Source organism: Ambystoma mexicanum, chromosome 7q (genome assembly GCF_040938575.1).
Source record: "Ambystoma mexicanum isolate Mex_15411 chromosome 7q, UKY_AmexF1_1, whole genome shotgun sequence".
NCBI classification, from domain to species: Eukaryota; Metazoa; Chordata; class Amphibia; order Caudata; family Ambystomatidae; genus Ambystoma; species Ambystoma mexicanum.
In genome coordinates, this window is record NC_090941.1 from 886,989,140 (window position 1) to 887,003,379 (window position 14,240).

The window sequence follows — 14,240 nt, forward strand, 5'->3', positions numbered from 1 at the left end:
ATTCGAAATAACTCATTTTTGTGTTCGCTTTCTTATTCAAATCTACGCACAAAGCAGGAAACCAGTATCGCACAGGTAGTTTAGGGTGGAACGAGTGCCATTAGTGACGTGAACGTTATAATACAAAAATATCCATGTGGTACTGCACGTCACATATTAATTTACGGGTGTTAAGATGGCATTACGAAGAGCATGGAAACTACTGTAAACATGACCAAGTATGCATAGTACTTCGGGAACCTAAAAGCGGGCAAGCGCCATGTAATACCCTAACGTACAACGTTTAAGGGCTTGACACATTACAATGTTAGAATGCTTGTAAAGTGCGCAATACTGCTTAGACACTACGGTCTATAGTCCAACATGCCTAAGACGCTTTTCAAGATGTTGGCAGGGGGTAGTTGCCCAGTCACTTGTATTGAGGTGAAAAGCCACTTAAACGATTAGAAGTGTCAGGGGCGGCAGTGGTCTTTAGTTATTAAAATAAATGGGACATCCTCTTCTCCCATAGGTGGAGTTGGTATAATGCAGGTGAAACGGATCATGAGCCAGGCTGCGTGCAAAGTGGCACCTCCCTTCATAATACCTGGGTGCTGTGGGCCTGAACGCATTACAATGTTCCCACCACAAGCCAGAGAAAAGACAGGGTGCCTGTGAGGGTTTGCTTGGGTGGGGGCATGTTCAGTTTGAGGCAAGGCCGTACTGGCCTGTAGGCAGAATCCAAGGCCCCCTGGGGCCAGTGCCGCCATCTGCTATAAGTGGGCCGGTGTGCTCAGGTCTGGCAGGCTTGCCTGCGGGCTGCAGCCCGCTCAGCAGCCAGCTCATGCCTCACGACACACAGCAAATACATTCATTAAAGAAAGGTAAAACGAAAGTGTTACCTTTCTTTGATGAATGAATCACGTGGGCGTGCTGACCTGGCAGTGCCCTTGGCCCTGGACCCATCCACTGATGTTGTAGCGCCAGCGTGGCGCCAGTTGTTGCAAATGCAATGATTGCAACAAAAGGAGCGGCTCGTGGGCCTGGAGCTGCTCCTTTTGTTGTGATTCATTGTGGACCCTGCACCATGTCCTGGGCTCCTCTGCTCGTAGTTGCATTACCCATCTCAGCCATTCAATAACTTAATAGTTGTAATCTACTATTCTGGATGCGGGTGAATTAATAAAAGGTGTTTAAGTGTCAACATTAGCTCACTGAAGCGATTTTGTGTGAAAAAAAGAACACACATTAAAAATCATATGTACAACTAAGCCATGATAGTCGTATGATAAAAGGGGTGCACACATACATTTCCCGTGCCAAATCCCAAAATAACTATGCCACTAAAGGTAATTCTTCATAAAGAGAACATAGAGGACTGAAGGAACTGATCTGTTGATGCATTGTTCTCATGAATCCCCCATCGGAGCCAACATGGCAGCCGCCAGAAGGATCTCTAGCTTAACATATCTTCTGTTGCGCTCATCTTCCGCTCGGCTTCTCTCGTTTTTAGTCGATAATTTCCATTTCTAATTTGAAACGCTCATCCTACTGGACAGGCAAGGTGCAAGCATATGCATGTGTACCTGCTTTGTCACATTTATTTCTATAGCTTCAAGGCACAGAAATGTAATTACATTGCTCTCGTGTGCATGATTACACAATGAGAGGGTTGGCTGCTGCACATACAGGTGCACTTGAGTGTTCTCCTGCTATGTTTTAGAGAGGTTACTCGTCAACAGCAGTGTGCCTCTTCCGTAGCACATCAAGTGACCATTGACTTCATTGTGCCACAATGAATGCTTTGTTTTAATGTTTCTATCTTTCCCATCTCCCTGGTATGCTGTTCGGGATGTTTGCATGTATGAGGTAACAAGTGCTCAGAGTATGGTATGTCCGGTGAGTGCGCTGCTTTCACTATTTTGCACCAGACCTGCAGATTAACTTAACTGGTCTACTGTTAAATCTCAGCTACCAGTTTAATGGTATCCACTACAGAATAAATGCTCATTTTGTTATAGCCGATATGATAGCTCAGTGGGTTGAGTGCTCGCTGCTGCAATGTGTGTGTGAACTGCAGGTTGGAATCCCAGCAAGGCCATCTCAGCCTTTCATCCTTCTGAGATCAATAAATGAGTACCAACACAGGTTGGGTGATATTGTATGAATATTTGTTCTATAAAAAAGAGCTTAAGCATAAGTGCTAAACAATATGTCATTTGGCCTTAGGCGTCTGCTTGCATTCACAGTAATTTGACAGTATGGATCTATACACACAGATATCGTAACTATATTTTTCTTAGTGTACTGAGGGATAATGCTTTATGGGGCCACTTCCTGTGAATCATGTGGGGGTGTGGTCTAATGACATCACTTCCTGTGGGACGTGGTCAAATGACACTACTTCCTTTGATGTTGAGTGGGGGTGTGATCAAATGACATCACTTCCTGTGGGGCATGGTCAAATGACATCACTTCCTGTGATGAGTGGGGGCGTGGTCACATGACATCACGTCCTGTGATGTCACTCTTGGGGGCGTGGCACTGTGATGTCACTTCTGCTACCCCTGGCATTTTGGTGAAATGACGTCCCTGCCCTGAAATCCATCATTAATGCTGAAAACCATCCCTGGGCACCTATCATCTAATATAAGAACATTTTTTGTACAACCTTATGGCACAACATCATAATGTATAAATCTTAAGTCTCCCACTGCAACAAGGTTCAGGGAATCCAGCGGGATGCCCAACACACTAGTGCCTAGTGGCTCTATCACCGCCATAGCCGGTCAAAGGAGCCATGGTCCTGCACTCTGCTCTTCTCTAGCTCAACACTTTAGTGAACGGAAATCATCTGCGGCACTGTTTCCATCCAGGAGGTGCCTTGCACCCAGTTGAGCCGCAGGCACCCCCAAAGGCTAAGGAGGAAGGTCAAGAAACTGCATGAACTAACCGTCCATGTATAGTCCAGTCAAACACTTACAAAGTCATGGGAGGTGAGGGAGCCATGTCCATGCAGGAAACACTTTTGAATTCCCTGTTAGGCAACTCCAAGCTGGTTACAAGCACCTGACATATGGAAACCTGTAAAGACTTTAACTCTGCATCCCACACGCTGCTGCAGATATAGCCCTAATGATATCTCATGATATTCTGTACAACAGTGTGAGGGTGCACCATTGGCGTGGACATGCCCTTAAGTAAGGCCATATGATATCAGCAGAAGAGAAGCTTGTGCGGAAAGCTCCAGTGAACCACAGTTTGACAGACACCAGGCCTTACACTCACGCACGCGTATGATGACGATGAAGGAAGTACTACACATGAAATGCATTTTAAGTGATTCAAGGTGAATTTGCCCAATTCACTTTTAGATTATACTAGTGAAAATCCAAGGGGGATTCTAGTTGAAAGACAGGCACAAATCGTGAGGCAAAATGTCACCCTTGCACTGTTGTACACATAATATTAAAGCAATAATTGGTACCAGTATTCTGAAATGGAGGCCTAACATGAGAAAATGTGGATTTTTTTCAAAGGTTTGCAAATGTTAAAAATGATGCTGTAGCGGCTGTATTCAACAAGTTGATCTTTTCAATAGTGTATAATATCGAATGGTCAGAATCACTACTTGATCAGCGTTTGTCTATTCTGGATCGTACCTGTTGTGGCTTATCTTGCTGAAGGTTTTGAAAAATGTCAACATCAAAAGCACAGCATCATCAGTTGATCACGGTCGCTTTCTGTAAGGTTACATGTCATTTCATCAATAGTAATTCCTCCTTGTAATTTACTATGAAGTGATTACTTCAAAATGTTACTTTGAATGTTGTATTTTTTATTTTATTTTGGAGGGGTCCCCCATGCCCTCCCTTCCCCTTCATACTACGCATACTAAAACCCTCCCCACCCCTTTCTTTCCCCTTAACCCATAATACACATATTTTTCAAAATAATTTGAAAGTCATTACTTCATAGTAAATAACCACATAGTAATTACTGTCGAGCAAGCAAAGATACCCTTTAAGCAATGTGCCCTGATCATGCGTAGTCATGCTATGCTGTTACCAAACCTGTGATGCCTTCATTCATGCATTCATTCAAGAAAACACCTGCACTGAAAACCTTCAGGTCCATGTGTCCCATACGTGGAATGGCAGCAGGATTGCTGTCACCCTGCTACAGCATTAGTCTTACCTGCTGTGCCTTCTGCCATCTGCTGGCACAGACTGCCTGACAGCTTGTGAGGAATAAAAGTATTGAGCAAGCGAACACCATATTATGTGCATCCACTTGCTCTGAAGCAGCGTCAGGGAATCTGCGCCTTTATTTACACAGAAACTAGAGCAACCGATTGCTGTCAGCCAGTGGGATTCTCAGCTGCAGGAAACACCTGCAGAAACGCCTGCTCTTTTGTCAGAACTGCAAACATCTTTCTATGCAAGCATACATGATAGCATGGGCTGTGAACGTGTATACAGTATGGCTAGATGCAGAGCTGCAGTCTGCATAATGGAAGCAGATGTTTAGCTTCATGAGTCTATCCTGTGTGGGTGAGTGCTTAGACTAATGTGACATCATGAGTCTAATTATTTTTTCTCAACAATGAGGTGCGAATGAACTTTGATATGCAGGGATCAGCGACTTGGGAACTGTCGCGCAGGGCCCTATGTTAAAGGTAAAGAGAATGCACTTAAATTACCAGTCCAGGAAAGATGACTGATATATGAATTGTGCCCAATTACACTGATACACGATGCTTGTTTGCTCACAATGATGCTCTCTTTTTCACATATCGGGTCCATGATTCTGCTCTCTGGATTCCACACACTACTGCTCTAGGTGTTTCAGCTGAGCGTTTTCCTGGTGGTTTTGCACACTGTTGCTTCCTTAAAGAAAGTGCTGCCATCACCTTTTCTAATCTTTCTTAGTCCCCATTTTATTTCATATTGCCATGCACTATAGGGTTCAGGGTACTTCCGGTCTGGATGCATCAACACAGCAAAGCTATCTCACATTGTCCCCTCTGTCCACACAAGCCTCTCCCACCCACCCCTCAGATCAGCCAGAGCTCCTGGGGAACATGCAAATGGAGGCAGAGCTTGGTTGAAATAACACTAACATAACATAACATAACATAACATAACAGGAAATAGGTGCTTTAGGGTTTTAAATAGTGACTTGTCAGTACTACCACTCACCAGAAGTGTGAGCCTTTGATTGAATACCTATGTTCCTAGGGAGCATAGGAAGCCCTTGCTGAGTCAATGTTCGACGCTTTGCATCCGTGAAGGAAGTTGGAATCCTCAGGAAGTAAGGTAATCGCCCTGAAGCAAAATTGGCTGGGACTGGTAGAAGAAATGCCTGTGGCATGGGGACGCCCCATCAACATTGTATCCAGAAAGCAGGAGTCCGTGTAGCTGAAGAGTAGGAGACAGGTACTATTGCCACCAGAAGCTGCACAGGGGATACCAAAGGTAGGAGCATGAGCCTTAAGAGTTGAGGATCCAGCAGCAGAAGCTACAACATCAAAGATAAAGAAGCTGAGGCTCTGGAGACAAGGAACTAAAAGGAGAAGGTCAAAAGTCAATGAATCGGAAGCAGTGTTTTAGGAAAAAGAAGTTAAGAAACGAGTCAGTGGGTACATTTGTGAGGGGGAAATTGAAACCGTTTGAGAGCAAAGCAGCTCGTCAAGCAGAACTATTAAATAAGGTTTGCAGTCTCCTTCTCTTCCATCCACTGAGTATTGGAAAGGTTATGAGCACAAGCGTAGTGTGCAACTATCATTCTGAGCCGTTGGGGCGCCAAGGGTGGAGCACAGTCACACTTTAGCAGGCATGGTCTGTGGGATGTTTTTATCCACGCATCGAAGCCCTACCTCAAAACTGTGCAGTACTGACATGGAAAACATCATGATGGCCAGAGCTTCCCAGAAAATGCACAGGGAAATGCATGAAGAATAGGCTGCCACTCATTTTTGCCGATGTTATGGGCACAGAAGGACTCTGCCTAAAACCACCAGTGGACTACCCACACAGTAGTCTGAAACCATTGGGAATGGCAATGCTGATTGCCAAAAGCAAACCCATAACTGTTGGGAATTCATTTTCTTAAATCCCAAAAAGGGGTGCAGTACCAGTACTCACCACTATCCAAAAGCCGGCATTTTAAAACAACACCAGATTTTACTTTTTTTGTGTAAAACTGAATAAATGAACCCAAAACATGCCAAAGAAAGACCTACTGAGAGGTGGATCCAATGTAAAGTTATATCCTGAAGTGACTTGAAGGTTTATAACAAGACTGGCTGAGCTGTGGATTTCAGCAGTTTAAGTAAATTTGGACTGAAAGACACTAAAAATCTAAATGTTTAAAAGAAATGAGTGACCTACTTTTGAGTGTCACATAGGTTGCAATTGTTTAAATGTCATAGTTTTAAACTTAGAATCAGCATCCTAGCTGCATATGTAAAAAAATGTCTTGACTTAAACTGGGGAACAGAAATGACATGTAGCTAAAAACTGGCTTAAAGAGATTCCAATTTTGCCTGGCAACTACCCCCCATCAGGAGTGAAACTTGAGTCACAGCTGTGTTCCCAGGCCTATCTGCCTTTTGCTGGCCACACTAAGGATATGCCATCTCTCTGATAATTGAATTAAGGGGAGCCCCCACAGAATACAGGAGCTCTGAACAATGCAACCCCCTTCACCCAGGCAGATGGTTTATTGCAGATGTCGTAAAACAGCTTCCTCTTGACAGAAGCTGGGACGGGCAGGGTCTCTGAGCTCGGCAGAAACTGGAAAGACTGGTTTCTGTACCATGTGACCTGAAAAGACACACCCCTGCCAGCCAGAATATGGTTTTAGAAAAAGTTGAATAACTCATAGAGCGGACTTGTGAAAATTATTTAAATGATACCATAATTCTTGTGATTTTTCTGCCCACATTTTAAGATGTGTTAGGACCCGGTGGTATGTTCAGGGGGGTTTTAGCGGAAAAGAGGATATTACTCAAAATGTGTGCATGTGAAAAATCTGACACTTCATCAACTAATGTCCATACTCCTTGCGCACATGTGTGTAAATTTGGGGTAATGTCCGGTATTGCAAACCAGTTAAAAAGTGCAAAATATTGCCATTTCTGAATGCAAGCCCCCAGGAAGAGCAGATTTGGACAGGGTATACCTCCTGTGATATGTGAAGGGTGCATGTAATTTTAAACAAATGTGTACCTGTGCAAATATGTTTTTTGAGCAAATATAGATTGTGTGTAAAGTTGACAGGGGTGGGTTCTCTGTATCATAAACAGACCTCATCATGATGACACTTCATTTCATTCCCCCAATCAAGTGGAAGCGGATGAAGTGGCCAATGACAAGTGGAGAGGGGTAGAGCCTAGTGATGCTGCACACACACCCATTTTCAAAACACATAAAAGCAGACAGGCAGGACAGATAGGGACCTTCAAATCCATTTGCAGCTGGAAGCTCTGCTGGGAAAATCCATACTTTACCTCCCTCAACCTTCAGAGAGCAGACATAGAGACTTCAAATCTATCAAATTTCCAGAACCAGAGAGAGAGCAGAGCTGACCCAGATCACTGTTAGCAGAACCAGAGACCCAGACCAGCAGAGTAGAGCTGACCCAGACGCTGTGCGCAGGGACCGTCCGGGGCGAGTGAAGAAAACCTGACCAGATCCGTGGCGAGGCCCATTCTAATTCAAGAATATAGTGTGAGTACCTAGCAAACTGTGCAGAACCAATCTCTTAGTTAAAATAATATAATTCAATCTATTTTAATCTAAGTAGAACTGCCTCCTAACTGTCACCTGTCATTTGCAAAGCTGTCACCTGTCATTTTCTAGTTGCAAGCTGCACTTGTCTTTTTGAACTTTAAAATTTCAAATTTGAAAAACGACCTTTATTTAATCGCTCATATCTCCGTAACCGTTTGTGCTAGAGACTTGCAGTAACTTTCCTCAGAAAGCTTAGAATCGTGGCAATTCTACCCCCGATAGTTTGGCCGCAATCGCGAAAAACGCACTCGCGAATTTTGCCACGATTTGCAAATTTCTCAACGTGTGAAAACAGCAGTTTGCTTGCTTTCAGTTGCCAAAAATTCGTTTAACCTGCTAGTTACTCCTAGATCCTTGCTAAAGTGAGCCTGAACTCATCCCAAGTATATTTCACTCACCCTGAACCTCCTAGAGGGAATTAAAAGCATTTTAGCATATTTTCCACTTCATTGCCAGCACATACAAAAGCATTTTGGGCCTGTGTTTCCAACTTCTGTAGTCTAAGCTTGCTGGGGTGAACTGAATTAGATTTGATTGCATTTCTGAGAACTGTGTGCTTTCCTTCCATTTCCTTGCATTGCATAAAGGGGGGAGGGGATTGCCAGAGAAAAGTGATTACATTGTTATGTTGAAATCATATTGAGTATTTTCTGTATTGCATTTTTCATTCAACATTACATTCATCTGAACTTATATAAAGTATTCTCTACCACCTTATTCTTCTGTTCCTATTCAGAAGTGTGCTAGTGCCAGACTATCCATTATTGATTACTGATCAGATTAAGTGTGATATCCAATTATTAATTTATTATAAAGTGTGATATATACGTCTATTGTTTAAATTATCAAATTAACCTTTAACTTGCAAAACAGAACTACTTCTTGGCTCAGTGGGGTCAGGGTTATTCAAAGAGAGGGGTGTTATATAGGGGTAGTCATCCAGAACGCATGAACTGGACATAAAGCTATATTAATAAGGGTTTCCATTCAGTATCCCAGACTAGGCATTGACTTAGCTGTATTGTTGAATTGAATCCTCTTACAAATTGGGGGCTCGTGCCGGACGTTTGGATTAGATCTACCACTTGTGCAGATTAATACAGCGTGCCAGCTGACCAGATACACATATCCGGTCGGATCACCACGCTGTGTTACGCTGTAAAGCACTCCTCAAAAGGAACGCTCCAAGGAAACGGTCTGTTTTGCAAGAATAAAATACTAACTCTTGTAAATCAGGAAGGAAATCAAATTTCCAGAATGACGACACTCGTGGACATGAAAACAGCCAGAGAGCACCTCTTACATAAGCTATTTGTGAGAGGTGAATGGACCGAACAGGGCCAGGATGCGTGGTTGCAGGCAATCACACAACAGGTCACTGAAACAGGGTCAGATATATATAGAGATCAGGGTCCACTACATGTGGCCCTGAGTGAACTATACATGGCCCCGAAGGCCAAGGATGAGCACCACAAGATTGCCAGGGTAGCAGCATATTTATATTTACATATGGGAGCCATGCAGGACAAATGCGCTGAAGGCCAAGATCTGGCGAGTAGGCAACTGCTGGCATTACAGAAGGTCCAATCTGACCTGGTCTCTTCTGAGCAGAGGCTGCAGGGGAGCCAGGAGTCAGAAAATGAGAGTAGACAGCACATCATTAAAATAAAGAGGGATATGGACATCCTGCAACAGGAAAAGGCTGACCAGGATACCAGATTTCTGGCCTTGCAGAAGGAGTACCAAGAAGGTTTGGACTCCCTACTGCAGAGCCAGAAAAAGCTGGAGCAACAGTTAGACTTCAATAGGGCATGTGCTGAGCAGGTAGTCACCCTGCAAAGCCACCTAGATAGGGAGAAGGCAGAGAGCAATAAACTGATTTTGAAAGACCTGGATACCCAGGCAGAGTTTGATGAAGAACGCCAGAAAGCTGGTGCCTTCCAAAGGCAAAGGGACGACCTGGCGGCACAGATGCAGGCTCTTAGTCAGGAAAGGGACACCTTAGGCCAGGAAGTCTGCCACTTAAAAAGGAAAATGGAAGAAAATCACCTGGCCCACCAGGGACTGGGTGACCGCCAAAAAGAACACCAGGACTTGCTAGAGCACACCAGGAGGGTGGAGGATGCTCTGGCAAGACAGGAGCAGGCCAATGGGGACACAGCTCAGGAGGTAACCCTCCTGCAGCAAAGACTGGCCCAGTGCTCCAGGACCAATCAGGAAACGCAGAGAGAGAATGAGGCTCTCTGCCAGCACAATGATAGGCTCCAACAACAGGTAGCGATGCAGGAGAGACTGATAGAGTCTAGTAAGGCCTTAACTGAGGAACTGAAGGCGCAGGCTCTTGCATTGCAACAGGGAGCAGGGGCGGATAGAGATGAGGTTCACTGGGAAAGAGAAACTCCTGAGCATAACCCTAGGAGCCCTAGTACCAGAGGCCTTTATTTCTCTCAGTCCCTGGACTCTGCCACCCCCATGTCCCCTGGCGCACATGAGCACAGGGCCACAGGGATGGCAGATTACTATCCAGCCAGAAGCATGGGGCTCATAGGCCAGTACCACCCAGGAATGGAGGGGCGGGCATCCGGGTATGGGCACCCAAGCACAGTGCAATTTGATGGGGAACCCCAGGTGAGTAGGCCCATTAAGGGCATCCTGAAAACCTCTGCCCAGTTAGGTCAGTGGGGGGGGTACCCATCAAATCCTGGCAGCAAGGAGGGATCTGAAGACTCCTCTGAGCGGTACAGGACGCAGGAGACCAGGTCCCCACATTCTGCCAGCCATTCCCAGGCTTGCAGAATCCGGGAAAACCTGGAAGAACAGACGGGAACCTCTGGGAGCAGTGCCTCTGAGTCAGAAGATGAATGGACCAGGGTTACCTGAACCAAAAAGGCCAATAAGGCAAAAAGGGCCTTGATTAAGGACCCATTGAAACAGATTAAGGCAATCAGGAGTGTCATCACGCCTTATCATAAGAACGCCAAGTATTCTGTTTGGGAACACTTGGAGCTCTATGAGCAAATGATGGAGACTTTTCATTTGAAGGACAGCCGAAGCTGTATCCAATATGTAAAGTGGACATTCTCCCCAGAGTACTCCAGTTTATTTGCAGGGCTGGAGGACCAAAATCATTCCAGGTGGTCCACCTATAGGGCGGCCATATTAAAACATTTTTCTGTTCACAGAAATCCCCAAGAGGCTTGCAAGGCAGCCTACAATTTGCAGTGTGGGGAGGATCAGGCCCTACAAGAGTTTGTGCAAGAACTGAAACGTGCCTTTGCGCAGACCACCAGAAGGGTGCGCACAGACAGCAGAGAATTTATTAATACGTTTTTCCATGCCTTGCCCAAATACATAATGACCCAGCTCGTGAGGGATTTTCACGAGAAAAGATCTTTAGACTGGGTCATTGAACAGGCGACCCGGATCTATGAGGTGCAGAAGCCCATAGAAAATAAAAGCAATACCCAGAAAAATCCCAAAACCAACAGCACCCCTGCTGCTGCCAAGGTGGCAGAGGTAAAGGTCACCCCCGTTTTAGAGTTGGAGATGGGGGGGCCTAAAAACCTACCTGCACCTAATAATGCTAGGCCCAGAAGGTCCTCGGGCCAGTCACAGACAGGGAGCCAAGGAGGCAGCCCCACCAATGGGGTCCCTCGCTCTCCTGATTATGTAAGTCCCCGTTACAAGGGAAATCGACCCATCCTGGGTTATGTGTGGACTCCTCCAGCCCAAGGGGGGGGATCCAGCCAAGCACCTAACCCAGGGAACTTCCCTCCTAACTTCCCACCGGAGGGCAGAAATTCTCCAAACCCTGGGCAGAACTTCTTCCCCAGGTATCCACCCAACTTCCAACCCCAAAATCATCCATCCTTCTTTCCCCAATTCCCGGAGCCCAGACAACCTAATCCGGGAGAGGGAAGGCCAAGGGTGGAGGGGTATCCAAATCTTCCCAACCAGGGGTACTACCAAATAAGGGATAGCTACCCTTCCCGGGATCAGCCCAGGGGAGAAAACAGGGCCCCGTATCAGCCTGAGCGGGTTTCCCAGTTAGAGCGCCAGGTTCAAAACATGGCGCGGGATCTGGGTCACATACTGAGGGCTCAGCAGAACCCTCAGATCGGCATGCCAGCGCAGAACGCACCCAACTCTGGACCTGGTGCTCCAGAACAATGACGGGGGCCGCACCCCGATAACACACCGGTTCCCAGGGAGGAGGCACAAAGGGAAGGGGGGTGTAAAGCCTTGGAGGAAGCTTCCTTCCTCACTTGTAAACAGCCCCTGGAAACCCAGGAACCGGAAACAAAATCTCCTGCCCCTGAAAGTCTGCCTCCTAAGGAGCAGAGGGGTGGTAGGAGAAACAAAAGACCCAAACAGTCTCAGTTTGAGGAGGAGGTACAGATCTTCCAATTTGAGGGAGAGGGATCCTCAGAGGATCCTGGGAAAAGGATCTTCTCCTTCAGAGAGGGGGGAACTCCTCCCAAAGAAAAATGGGTCCCTAGGGATGCAAATCCAGACTGGGGAGATGTGGAGACTGAGCTACCGCCGCCCTCCATCTCATTCCAGAACCAACAGCAAGAAAATCCCCTGGTTCAAACCCATCCTGGTGACTGCCTCCAAAAAGGGGGGGGGGGCGGCCCAGAACCAGAGCCAGGGGAACCCACAATGGCTCTGATCTCCAGTTGCTAACTTTTTCTTTCAGATTCCCAAGGCTCTCCACAGAATTCTGCCCAAATCTCTTCGCTAGCGATGTCCAAAACCAGAAAGTTAGCCCACCAGTTGTCCAAAAATGTGCATTATCTGTGCCCCCTTGAGGAGAAGGAGGGAAGATACTATGCCCCGGTACAGGTACAGGGGCAGGGTACAATTTTGGCACTGGTGGACACTGGATCTCAAGCTACCCTTCTGTCCAGAAGGGCCTTTGACGAACTCAATGCAGGAAGGGGAGAGAATTACCAAATTCCTCTCACCTCACTTACTGGACAACTCCCGAACTTTGACGGGAAGGAAATTCCCGTCGAGGGGACGGCAGACTTGGACATTAAAATTGGGCGACACAAGTTGAAACACCCAGTCATAGTTGTGACTCCAGAGGGCACCCCTTGTTTACTGGGGAATGACCTCCTGAGGAGGTTGTCACCCTTAATAGATTGCGTAAACAAGGTCCTCTGGACCCAGACTAGCCGACCAATAACATTAAAACAGAGTGTCAACCATGTTAGTTTAAACGGCACATGCCACATGGTTGAACAAAAATCTGACCAAGTAGAATTCCACTTCCAGAATAGCCAAATTCCAGACGTGACAGTAATAGCAGTAGGACAACAGACTGGTGATGGAGGGTCCTCTCTAGTTCTGAAAATCAACCTTCCTTCCAGTCTAAAGTGGTACTCCACGCTGGAAGGAAACACTCTGAGATTCTATACTAATCCACAATCAGAAACTCCCACTCCTATAGTCCAGAAAGATGTGAAATCAGCTCAGAGCCTGGCTGATATTCAGCAAATTGGAGAGCAGTTGTTCATCCCTGTCCAATTAAATGATGGGAAGGACTCTGTTCTCGCTCGAGTGTGTGTGAACAACGGTAAGAGCTTCATCAGCGAAGCCATGTTCCGCCAACTCCCAAAAGATCCAGCCATTCCCACATTCAAACTGATAGACAAATGGGAAATGGACCTGGAAGCACCTAATTCCAAACATCTCCTGCCAAGCAGGTGTATGCTCAAAATCTCTATTGGCAACAAGAGCATAGTCCACAATTGTTGGGTCGTGCGAGACGTCCCTGCCGCCTTTTACTTAGGCAGTGACGTTCTCAATCGCTTTGCCATTAGTTTGGACCTAATAAACTTCAAAGCTTGGTCCCGATTAGCGGATAATCCCATGGGCTTTGATGATCCAGAAAAAGCATTTAGGTCAGCTCAATTGCTACCTTATGCAGCAAAGAGGAAGTCACCATCCCAGAAATGACCCGACAATTCTCCCTGGAAGTAAAAGTTAAAAGAGGACAATATCTGCAAAACCCTGATGCTTACATACATCTAAATGCTTCTCTCCAACAGCAAGGGTTAGGGGTAAACCCAACTCCATTGGTCAACATAGAACATGACACCATTCTAATAGAGGTGGATAACAGCGACTTAAAGAGTATTACTCTAGCCGCAGGCACCATTATTGGAATGGCGGTTGATGACCGACATTTTTCCATAGACTTAGGTAATGAACTGTTAGGGCCAATCCCCAAGGACTGCTTTGACAGTGACAGTGATGACAATACAACACCAGACAGGATTTTTACCCGGCATGGGGGGAACTTCCTGGTGTACACTTCCTGCCCCTATGGTAAGGAAGATGTGACTTGTGACTTCAGGAGGGATGAGGTGATTTTCCAGGTCCATGAGGGCTGCCTTTCCCACCTGAAGCCTCCAGTCCAAATCAGCACTCTGACCAGGGACTTCTCCACCCAGCTGG

The 14,240-nt window shown here is 46.1% G+C and overlaps 1 protein-coding gene across 6 annotated transcripts in view; it reads left to right on the top strand.

The window, feature by feature from the left end:
- GRM5 (glutamate metabotropic receptor 5) overlaps positions 1–14,240 on the top strand; it is a 1,801,008-nt gene that overhangs the window by 981,161 nt on the left and 805,607 nt on the right. The window lies entirely within an intron of this gene.